This window comes from Adiantum capillus-veneris, chromosome 22, assembly GCF_014529385.1.
Source record: "Adiantum capillus-veneris isolate H3 chromosome 22, ASM1452938v2, whole genome shotgun sequence".
Taxonomy (NCBI): Eukaryota; Viridiplantae; Streptophyta; class Polypodiopsida; order Polypodiales; family Pteridaceae; genus Adiantum; species Adiantum capillus-veneris.
The window spans coordinates 99,830,638-99,842,856 of NC_140952.1; the positions used below are offsets into that span (position 1 = coordinate 99,830,638).

A 12,219-nucleotide genomic window follows, 5' to 3' on the forward strand; every position below is an offset into this window, starting at 1 on the left:
TTTGTGTGTCCGACAGCGGAGGTAGGAGTGAAGGGCATGGCATATGGATTTGTTCGTTCGTCTCCATGCAAAGATCTCGGCCCTTCATCTGCTCAAAGAGTGAATATTATTGGAGGTGATGGTGATATGGACAACAGGGGAATCAGAGTTTGTGTGCAGTCATCTACCTCTTTGTGGGATCATGACAAAGAGGTGTAGCACGTCGCTCAGTCGGCACGGGAGTGAACGCAGGGGTGGGAGCTGAGTCGGTGCAAAAATTGATTAGAGAGATTGAAAGCACCAAGTCTTGACTTTAGCTACAAGCTGTAAACATTCTGTTGGCTAGAGCTCCCACAAAGGAAGATGGCCATGTGCATGGCCAGAGAAGGGGTGTAGGATGCGGATGCGGGGCATCTGGAGCAGAGAACAGGGAGAGGAGGAGGGGTGGGGGAACAACAATAAGCGCAAAGCCTGTATTCTCTATAGAGCGGTGGTAGCGAGGCAATAGAACAAATCATGGATGGGAATTGGAGCCAATGTGCAGGCGGGAACTGGGGCGAAGGTCGGGCATTTGCTTTGAGAAGATTGGGAGAAGGAATCTTGGGGCCTAATTAATTAATGAAATGACAGATAGACCCATTAGGTGCCCAAAACGAGTTTTTCATAAAGCCATTAATTAGGTGCCCAAAACGAGTTTTTCATAAAGCCATTAATTAGTTTTTTTTCGAGGGGGGGGGGGGGGGGGAAGGAAAAGGAAAAGGGAAGGGTGGGGGGAAAAAAAGGGAAAGGAGAAAGGGGGGGTAGGGGTAGGGTAAGGGGGTAGTATTGCTTTTTTTTAATGCTTAAGGGGAAACCATAGGGCAGAAGAGGCGTGTAGCCTACTGGTTAAGCTTGAGCCCTTGCTCTCCTACGTGCTGAGATCAAATCATACCCAATTAGCAATGGTTTTAAATCGTGGGTTGATTGGAGATGCTAATTGGAGATGCTGAACCATCTTGGGAAGATTCTGTGTAATGAAAAGTGAAAATAGAGCCATTAGTAGTAAGTATAGAGACATAGGAATGCATAAGTGTATATGTATAGTGTTTGCATTCTTGTCATTTGCATAAAAATGCGCCTACTAATTTGTGCTTGGGGCATTTCAACATTCAATCAAAAGCATTGAAGCTTGTGAGAGAGAGAGAGAGAGAGAGAGAGAGAGAGAGAGAGATTGATTGTGCTTTGTTCTCCTAAAAGCATGTTAACGTTAATTAATGCTTTGTGATCACGATCTCAGCCTACTAAACATTGAACCAAGTAAGCCAATAGGAAATGTATATATATAGTGTTTGCATTCTTGTCAATTGCATAAGAATGTGCCTACTAATTTGTGCTTGGGGCATTTCAACATTCAACCAAAAGCATTGAAGCCTTTTTGGGGTGGGGGGTGGTGGTGGTGGGGTGGAGAGAGAGAGAGAGAGAGAGAGAGAGAGAGAGATTGTGCTTTGTTCTCCTAAAAGCATGTTACCTTGTTTTTTACTTGGTTCAATGTTTAGTAGGTTGAGATCGTGATGACAAAGCATTAATTAACGTTAACAACCATATAAATTTCAATTTTTCAAGATTGGTTTCTTTCTCCTTCATCTAATTGTCTAAATGCATGACTTTGCCAACGTTAACAAAAGATTGACTTTACCAATTAGATGTTCACTCTAGTGTCATTTTGAGTGATTCGTGAATTTTAAATCCGTGGGTACCACATCTGGCATACGCACTCATCAATACACTCAAGTAACCTAGCCACTTGTATTTTCTACTAACTCGATAAATTTCTTCTTTTGAGCATAGACTTTTAGTTCGATCAAAGAGCACTTTAAGAGACTTTGTCTGGTTACAACAGCCCAGGGCTTCCTTGTCACAACCATGTTGGGCACATCCTGCAGTCAATGCACTCCGTGTTGGAATTAGGGTTGCAGAGAAACACACATAGCTTGGAGAAGACGAAGGAAGATCAAGGCACACAACTGAGAGTGTGTAACTTAGTGTGCAATGGAAAGATAGATAGCCCTAGAGTGATGGGCATATATACAATGCACGGGGGGAAAACCTCCTAAAGAGGGAAAAAATGCCCTGGTGGTCCTAGTGTGTTCACACACATCACTACCACATGTATATGATGGTAACAAATTGTTGGAATTAGGGTTGCAGAGAAATGCACACAGCTTGGAGAATACGAAGGAAGCTCAAGGTACATAACTGAGAGTGTATAACTTAGTGTGCAATGGAAAGATAGATAGCCCTAGAGTGATGGATGTATATACAATGCACGAGGGAAAAAACCTCCTAAAGAGGGAAAAAAATACCCCGGTGGTCCTAGTGTGTTCACACACATCCCTACCACATGTATATGGTAACCAATCCCCCCTGGAGTGATGCGGTGAACGAGAGTTGGCATATGAGTAAAGGGAAGTGCCATGCCCTGAGGACATGATCAGTCCACAAAGGGGAGTAAGCCCAAATCTTTGCGAAAGCTTCAAACTTCTCATGAGACAATGCCTTGTGAAAAGATCTGCAAGGTTGTCCTGTGTTGGCACATAAGCCAAGTTGATCTCTCTTGCTGAGAGCCTCTTCGTGACATAGTGGTAATGCACCTCAATGTGCTTTGTACGAGCATGAAAAACTGGGTTCCTCACAACTGCCAATGCGCTCTGACTGTTAGTATAGATAGTGTTGGCAGTGTCTCGTCCAACACCCAAATCAGCCATAAGGCGTAAGAGCCATACACACTCAACTGTAGCTGTGAAGACTGTCCTGTACTCAGCCTCACAACTCGAAGTGGCCACAGTAGGTTGCTTCTTGCTCAACCATGATATACATGAACTTCCAAGCATGAAACAAAAACCAATTGTGGACACGAGTGTGTCAAAACAATCAGCACAATCTGATTCCAAAAAAGCATGTAAGTCTGGCGGCAATGATTCCCCCTTGGGATAAAACAAGCCAACATGTAAAGTCCCACTAAGGTAGCAGAAAATCCTCTTGATAGCCTGCCAATGCTTAGACCCTGGGCTATGCATAATCTGCTGACCTGTGAGACTGCAAACTGAATATTAGGCCTCGTGTTGCGTACATAAATGAGGCAACCAACAATAGTTTGGTAAAGAGTGACATCATCAGGATCGCCAGCATCACGTTGTGAGCGGGATGAAAACACACACAGCGCCTCTATAACGACCCGACACACACTGTTGGGAAGATACACACACACACACACACACACACACACACACACACACACACACACACACACACACACACACACACACACACACACACAAACACACACACACACACACACACACACACACTATGGGGCACCACTCGGCTTACACAACACACCTGGCCGAGACAGGGAACACACCTATGGAGTGAAAGAAGAGAGACTATCCACTTGCCCACTCCACACAGAGACACACACACACACACACACACATACACCCAAAAAACTCAGCTCAAAAGAGGGGAACTTCTGATAATTAGATACAAATGATCTTGGGCCAACACCAAGGGGCAAATAGCTCACACAAAATGGGTAAAATATACCAGATACAATCACAAATTGGAGAAGAAGCTTCGCTCATAGGAGAAACTTACACAGCCAAAACAGCAGAAAAAGAGTGAGGAATTTGGCAAAATGGACAGTGCCATCGCGTTCGGAACGGCCCAAAACCCCAGTCTACAATGTCAAAGTGCTCAAATCTGACCTCGGATGAGCAGTTTACGGCCAAAACATGCTCCAAAATGAGCAAAAAACACAGTTGCGGCTGTTCCTCCTCTCTTCTCCACGTTTTTTCTGGTCTTCTCTCTATTTTTTAAGTTCCCACACTTAACTTTATTAGTTGGGAACCTGTGGCCTTTTAGATGACCTCAAACAGACCCCGAACATGCCAAAAACTGACCTCGCAGTGCATAGTTGTCACCTTTTTGCATCATCTGCATACCTGGCACTCAGTTTTTCCAAATAATGCATCCCGCAACCACATGAAGTGGCCCCAAAAAGTGGTCCTCATGATGACCTTTCTGCATAAGTATCACAAGAAAACACCCACGTCATGTCCATACTTCTCCGCGTGCAAGTATTGACCCCGTTCGACCTCCTAACGCCACTCGATGCCATCTGACGCACCTGCTTACCTCATGTCGTCGGCCCACGGATAGCTTCCTCGAGAATTTTTACACACTACCAACTCCTCCTTATTGTAGAAAAAACACAGTGGTACTGGTAATAGTGAAAATCGATGCACTATGTACACCCTGTCCTACCTGTACACATGTGGGCCCCACGTAACCACCTGGCTCTGAAAAATGGGCAATTCTTTATTTGATGCACCATGCATGTATATGTACATATGCGCAATCCCTTGCTCCAAAAACTCCTGACAACGTAGAATCAACTTCAAACCTGTTTCCACGAGAGTGGCAATAGGTTTGCAGTCTTCAAGTCCAACCTTACATAGCAATGTCTCTATGTAACTTTCTTGCACAAGGCAATACCACCATCACACTGCTTAAATTGTATGCCCAAATAATGATGCAATAGCCCCAAATATTTCATCTTGAAAGTAGCATTTAAATCAGCCTTAAATTCAGCAATATGTCTCTCATTTGGTCCAGTGATTAGCAAATCATCTACATAAAGAACTACAATGAGAAGTACATCACCCTCATGATTTACATACAATGTGCTTTCTATTGGATTGTTACAAAAGCCTCATTTGACCAAATGAGTGTCAGCCTTCTCGTACCAAGCACGAGGAGATTGCTTCAACCCATACAAAGCCTTCTTACATATGCACACTGTGTCCTCTTGTCCTTTCTTGACAAAATCGCGAGGCTGTGTTACATAAACTTCCTCAAATATGTCATCATTCAAGAAAGTAGTAACAATGTCTGATTGATGTACATCCCAACCAAAATGAGCTGCCAATGCACATAGAAAACGAACAGTAGTCATACGACAAGTGGGAGCAAAAGTCTCTTTATAATCTATGCCTTTTTGCTGTGCATAACCCTTTGCAACAAGTCGATCCTTATGGCGATTGATCTCACCATCCGGCTTGCGTTTCAACTTGTAAACCCACTTCGTACCAATGGCCTTTTGGCAAGGAGGAAAATCACATAAAGTCCACGTGTCATTTTCTATAAGTGCATCATATTTTGATTGCATGGCAGCCATCCAATTTTCTGAATTTTGAGCTTCATCAAAAGACAGAGGTTCCTCAACATCATGTAGGCTAGACACAGCCAAAGCATAACAATCTGATGCATAAGATGCATGGTGAGATCATGAACGAGTACGACTAAACATAGGTGCATCCAATTTACTGTCATGCAATGTATGCACCAACCATTTTGGCATACCTCTAGCCTGCTCATTTCAGCCCTTTCCTCATCAAGTACGTCATGTACATGTGCATCAGTAATAGGCTGATCTATAACATTTTTGGAAACCCCCATAGGCTGTACATTTGCCTCATTGGAATTTACATTCAAACTTCCACCATTGAAAAGAGACAATAAAGTGTCATAAATGTGATGGGAGCTTACATTACTGTCTTTAGTACATGACAGCAAGGGCTAAACAGAATCTTCCACAAACTAGAATACGCTTTGTTTGCGGATGATACAACCACATCCCGTGAAACCAGAATATGCTTTGTTTGCGGATGATACAACCTGTAACCTTTTCTTTCAGCACTATAACCAACAAAAATACATTTGACGGCCTTATCATCCAATTTTCTACGTTGTGTTTGTGGCACCAAAGAATATGCCAAACAACCAAAAACACGTATGTGCTCAATAGAAGGCTTTCTATCATGCCATGTTTCATATGGAGTAATAGATTTCAAAGCTTTTGTAGGACACCTTTAAGTACATAAGTGGCACACATGATGGCGTCAAGCCAAAAAGAATTCGGCAAAGCTTGACTTTTGACCATACATCGTGCCATTTCTGTAAGTGACTTGTTTTTTCCTCTCAGCAACACCATTTTGCTGAGGTGTATAAGGCAGTGTACATTGGTGTTTTATCCCATGACTAGCCAAAAATGCATTAAATTCATGAGATATATACTCCCCCCCTCGATTGGAACGGAGGGTGCCCATTGTACATTTCGAGACATTTTCGGCCATAGCCAAAAATTGTTTGAAGCACATAAAAACTTCGCACTTCTCTTAAGCGGAAATACCCATGCATGCTTGGAATAATCATCAATGAAAGTCACGAACTAAAGGTAATTGCCCAAGGACGGAGTTTGCATGGGCCCACAAACATCACTATCCACAAGCTGCAGCCTGCATGTGGTCCTAATTGAACCATCCTTTGGAAACTTTGAATGCTGCATCTTACCCAAAATACAGCCTTCACAAACATGTTTGACAGGTGCTTCAAGAGGTGGCAAAGAAGAAACCATATCAGATTTTTGCAAATGCAACAAACTGGTAAAATTCAGATGACCAAAATGTGCATGCCAAAGTTTTTCATCTGAAATAGCCCTTGAATCTGCAATTGCATTTGCAAAATATTGTCCACACTTGTCATAAAAAGTGAGCTTATACAGCCCACGGCACAAAAAGCCAGATGCAACAATTTCATCACCAAAACTGAGATCATGAACTGTACATCTGTCATCCACAAATTTTACTACAAGTCCAAGTCTAGCAAGTGTGGATATAGACAAAAGATTCTTCTTGATCCCAGTACATAAAGTGCATCAACAAGTGTGAAGGAACTGCCATTTGCAGCAAAATCACAATCTTTCCAACTCCTTGAACCGGATAAGAGGCATTGTTGTCATAAGTGATTGAATTCCCATGAGGGATAGGCCCGAGAGAGGTGAACAGTTCACGATGTGAGGTAATGTGCTTTGAAGCACCACTGTCGAAATACCACACATGTGAATCTGCAGCAACTGACATGCATGCATCATGGACAGCAAGATAAGTGCACTCTACACTAAAAGCCCATTCTTCATCAACATCAGCATCACATTCTCCTTTCACAGAAGACTCGACAATGGTTGCATTTGTAGTGGAACCATCATTTGTAGTGGAACTATCCTCTTTCTTCTTAGCCTCTTTGGCCTTGAACTTAGGAGACTGCTTGATCAAGTGATCATTAGCTTTACAATAATGGCAACACATCTTCTTTTTACTCTTATCACCAGAATTTCCAGACGAATTGCTGCTTACAGAAGCATTAAGAACATAAATTTTTCCACTCGCAACAGAACCATAAGAAGTGGCTGCATTACTATTACCACCCTTTCTTTGAGAAGCAATAAAAGCATGTTCAACTGCACGTTGCCTAGTCCTATTTTTCCTAGAAAGTGAATCTTGCAACAGCAATGTGTATAATGCGTCAAACTTGACAACTTCAGGATTTCCTTGGGTCATAAGTCTCCAAGTACTAGCAAAAGTCTGGTAAGAATCTAGTAAGGTATCAAGAACAACCTGCACAAGGGAACTGTCTGAAATGACTTCACCTGCAAAAAAAAGTTGCTTATTAATATCCTTGACACCTGCAAGGAAAGTGTGCATATCATCTTCCTCATGCATAATCTTCGATTCCATCTCCTTAGGCAGCAAAGAAATTTTAGCCTCATTGCGGCTTGCATAAAGACCTGCTAGAATATCCCAAGCCTGTTTTGCAAATTTCATTGGACAAATGTGAGGAGTAATGGTGCGCTTCACAGAGAACACAATCAACGCATGAGCCTGCGCATCCTTTACATCCCAATGAGCTTGTTCTACCGTAGGCAAAACAACTCTAATAGTAGCAATTATTGCAGCAAGACCTGCAACATCCTCAACATCGCTTACATCCTCAGAACTAGCACGTACATCAATGCCCTGCATAATATTCTAGACGCCCTTTGACACAAGAACATGTTGCATCATGTAAGCCCACATAGGGTAATTGTCCCCATCCAATTTGTCCTCAGCAACAAACATCTTGAACACATCTGTGTTTTTGTCAACCATGGAAAATGCCTACACCTGATGTGAAAACTGTCCGAGATGAGGAGAAACTGAGTGAGACCAGCACGTGCTATACAATACAACCCGTAGTAGACTGTATTGGACCTGTCGTGCAGTATTTGTCATTGACAAGAATTCTGCACAAAATGATGAAATTGCCTGTGTAGACCTGGCTGTAGTGGAAACGGAGGCCGAAATAAGCCCGAATCAGAAATCTGAGCAGACTGAGCTTTACGTGAATATCCAAAATTTTTGTTGACCTGTGAACGCTCACCAAAGCTCACAAAAATCAGAGAAAGCGAGCAGGCGGGTTCTGGAGCTGCCGGCGACTAAAGCCCGGGAGGATGCAACCTGCTCTGATACCAATTGTTGGAATTAGGGTTGCAAAGAAACGCACTCAGTTTGGAGAAGACGAAGGAAGCTCAAGGAACACAACTGAGAGTGTGTAACTTAGTGTGCAATGGAAAGATAGATAGCCCTAGAGTGATGGGCGTATATATAATGCACGGGGGAAAAACCTCCTAAAGAGGGAAAAAGTGTCCCAACGGTCCTAGTGTGTTCACACAAATCACTACCACATGTATATGGTAACACTCCGAAGATTCAAGATAAAAACTCATCAATATTTTTTTGTGCTTTTATGAGGAACCACATTTGGCACACATATTGACCAAAGCATTGCCAAGCACAACATTTCTCTCCAACAACCCCCCCTGACTAGAAATCTCATCATGGATTATCACTCATGTGAAGGTCTTGTTTGATCATTTCAAAGGTCTTTAAGTAGCCAAACAAATTGGAGGATGATGGAATGATGGCATCTTCATGATTACTCTAAAAATGCCTTGCTAGCCTGAAAAGGTCAATCATGCAAGCATAGTCAAGAAACCGTCACTTTGAATGTGGTTGAAACAATGTTGAGATTACTTGCCACATCCATGTTGGACATATCATGCACTCAATGCACTCCAAGAGACAACATTCTGCATAGAAAGGTTATTAAGAACTTATTTATCTTTTGTAAGGGCACCACATTTGGCATACATATCAACAAAGCCTGCCTCTCCAATAGTCATGACTAGGAATCTCATCATGAATTCTCTCACCCACGTCAACATATTGCGTAAGGCCACACGCCTTCAAGGTGCAAGCACATGTGATTGGGAGGTGATTGCATTTGGAGAAAGGATTCTCTGCATATCTGCTTAAACGAGCCTAGAGATTCCTTGCCACAAACATTGTCATTGTTAGCATATCCTACACTCACAATGTTCCAAGAAATGAGACATTGTGAAGAGGAAGCCAATAAGAACTTTTTGACATAGCCCGCTGTGAAGGAATAAATCATAGGCGTGCTTGTGTGCAACGAAGATGGAGAGAGTGCAACACACACACACACACACACACACACACACACACACACACACACACACACACACACACACACACACACGCACGCACGCACGCACGCACGCACGCACGCACGCACGCACGCACGCACGCACGCACGCACGCACGCACGCACACACACACACACACACACACACACACACACACACACACACACACACACAGAGAGAGAGAGAGAGAGAGAGAGAGAGAGAGAGAGAGAGAGAGAGAGAGAGAGAGAGAGAGAGAGAGAGAGAGAGAGAGAGAGAGAGAGAGAGAGAGAGAGAGAGAGAGAGAGAGAGAGAGAGAGAGAGAGAGAGAGAGAGAGAGAGAGAGAGAGAGAGAGAGAGAGAGACAGAGATGTGCAGTGGAGCTCCCAAATTTGACTGTATAAGCACAATGTGAGAATGAGTGAGAGCTCCTTATTCTTTGTATGTATAAAGAATAAGGAGATAAATGCCGGTGGTCAGACACTGGCCAAAAGACACGGGCAAAGCACAGTGAGACACACCGTAGGTAGAAGCTCTCTTTCAAGCCTATGCTTCTCTCTCTACCTCTATACACAGGAGAGATGTCCGCCCTCCTCAAGCCTACCGTTTCCTTGGCATCCTCCTAGTTCATGGGTCAATCGTTGAAGCCAGCAGCTTCCTCTTCTTCCATCGCTACCACACAACAGTACTCCCCCCTCTTGATCCGAGTTGGGTCTTACGCAGATGAACTCGTCAAGACTTGAAACTCCATTTCCTCCAAGGGCCGAGTTATCTTGGCCATGGATGAGTCCAATGCAACATGTGGGAAGTGCCTTGCCTCAATCGGCCTTGAGAACACTGAAGCAAACCGAGAGGCTTACCGCCCGACAGCTTCTTTGTATTGCACTTGGTCTTGGTGGATACATCTTCGGTGCAATTCTTTCTTAGGAGACTCTGTACCAATCCACCCTCAATGGGAAGAAGTTTGTGGACTACTTAAAGGAAGGTGGCATTGCCCCTAGAGTTAAAGTGGACAAGGGTTTGGTGCCTTTGGCTGGATCCAATGATGAGTCCTGGTGCTAGGGTCTTGATGGGTTGGCATCTAGGTCTGCTGAGTATTACAAGCAAGGTGCATGATTTGCCAAGTGGAGGATTGTTGTCAGCATTCCCTACGGGCCTTCAGAGCTAGCGCTGCAAGAGGCTGTATGGGGTTTGGTAGGATATGCTACTATCTCATAGGACAATGGTTTGGTTTCTATTGTGGAGCCTGAAATCCTTCTTGATGGAGAGCATGACACAGGGATGTGGGGTGGAGCTCCCAAATCACACTATATGAGCATAGTGTGAGAATGAGTGAGAACTCCTTATTCTTTGTATGTATAAAAGAATAAAGAGATAAATGTGGGCAGTCGGACATTGATCAACGGACACAGGAAAAGCACGGTGAGGCACACCGCCTTTACCTAACATTCTTCCACTAAAGGCTGTGTGCTAATAAGTGGTGAGAAGACTAGCCTACAACTAGTATATACAAGAGGTGAGAGAAGACGACTCTCAACCTATGCCCACTGGCTCACTCTAAACACGTGAGTGCATCTATAACCGCTCTAGTGTAAATGCAACATGCATACCACTAGGGCTAGAGGCACAATAACACTCTTGATGTAGGTATTAAGTGACGACCTGCATGGCTCCACAATGCACAATGTCAATGTCAGTCATTGCCCAACTGATACCTCCCACTGCAAATGCACCAACCACATAAGCAAGATTAGGTTTCGAGACCAAAAGGTTAGACATGAGAGACCCGAAATCCAACAAAACATGCACTATGTGTGCCAACCTATCCCTGTTAGCAACCTCAGTTCCATATGCATCCTCATTAGGAACCACCTGACTATGCATCAACATGTCAGCATCGTCTGGCAGAGGCATATCTGCTGATAATGACCGGAAAAAAAAAAAATCAGCACTATTGCAATCACACACAGCTGTCTCAAGGACACTCTCGCCCTCAAACATATCAGATGCATCGGTCTCTGGCTCAACTGATGTCACCTCAATTGATGACTGACCAAGTTGTGCATCCCCAAAGATACCACTGTTTGTATGAATGTCACCACAAAACAAATGCACAACCTGCTCTCCATGCAGCACATCCGCAAAAGAGACACGCCTCGTCTCTCGCTCCAAACATGGCTACAAATACACAGACTACACCTCCTCGTGTGTCATAAATATGCAAAGGATATACCAGACCACTCCTAGCACCTCTTTCTATCACCAGTGATCCCCAATGCATTGAAATGACCACTCTCCAAGCAATACACAATGTCCACTACTCTACAACGACTAGAAAAGTCCTGGCACATAACGTACATCTCATAGCTTAAGCAATGCACCGCTAGGTAAAGACATGCATACATCTCTAGCACCCTCTATGTCATATGTTGAACCATCAGCAAACTGCACACAACCAATTCGCCCACTAGAGAAAGAGAAAAAAAATCACGACCTGGCGTCACATAAAAAACTACATGCTTGTCTAGTAGAAAACACGTAGACAATGTGCTATCCCAAGACACAAAGTAGTCTGAAGGAAATCTAGACTCAAGTAACATGCCCATCACATGCATACTCCTCTAGCATCTGTCTCATAGTAGCACCATGCATCTACCTCATATGCCTGAAGCAACGATGCCTAATATGCCCATCGTGGCTGCACTGTCAACATGTCAGTCATGATTGTGAGCGAGAACCGCCTCCAACATGAAGTGTCTCCATATCCATGTCCATGTCAAAACTATGACAATCAATGCTTGAGATCACAAGACTCTCCCACCCAAGAGCAAACCACTATC

General features: G+C 43.7%; 1 pseudogene; it reads left to right on the forward strand.

Annotated features, from left to right (window-relative positions):
• Positions 1-9,960: 9,960 nt before the first annotated feature.
• LOC147429904 (fructose-bisphosphate aldolase, chloroplastic pseudogene) lies at positions 9,961-10,705 on the forward strand (annotated as a pseudogene).
• The last annotated feature ends 1,514 nt before the right edge of the window (positions 10,706-12,219 follow it).